The following is a 398-nucleotide window of genomic DNA, read 5'->3' as shown; positions in this document are numbered from 1 at the left end:
ATCAATGTGGAGATGTCCCTGCTTATTGTGGGGGGATTTGACTAGATGACCTGTGGAGGTCTCTTCCAGCCCAGACATTCCATGATTCTATGACGATTTCTCTCCTACTTTTGACAGTTTCATAAGCAACACAAAAATAGTTTCCAAAACAGATACTAAAAATAGTCTCCATAGGACACTGAAAATAGCAATACTGTCTGCTTAAGTAGCCTGCAGCTGCAATGCCACAGGAAAAAAGCAGATTCACTAAATCACTGTATTATACGACATTAATATTCCGCTGTCTCTTTTCACACAAATAGCATTTTTATTGCAATAAATAAGTAATTTCTTTTAAACATAAATAAGGATGAGCTCCCGAGGTCGGGGAGCTGCAGCTCCCACAGGCCGCCTCCGGA

The sequence above is a fragment of the Merops nubicus genome, unplaced genomic scaffold, assembly GCF_000691845.1.
Source record: "Merops nubicus isolate BGI_N331 unplaced genomic scaffold, ASM69184v1 scaffold5493, whole genome shotgun sequence".
Taxonomy (NCBI): Eukaryota; Metazoa; Chordata; class Aves; order Coraciiformes; family Meropidae; genus Merops; species Merops nubicus.
Note: the sequence above shows the minus strand (reverse complement) of the source record.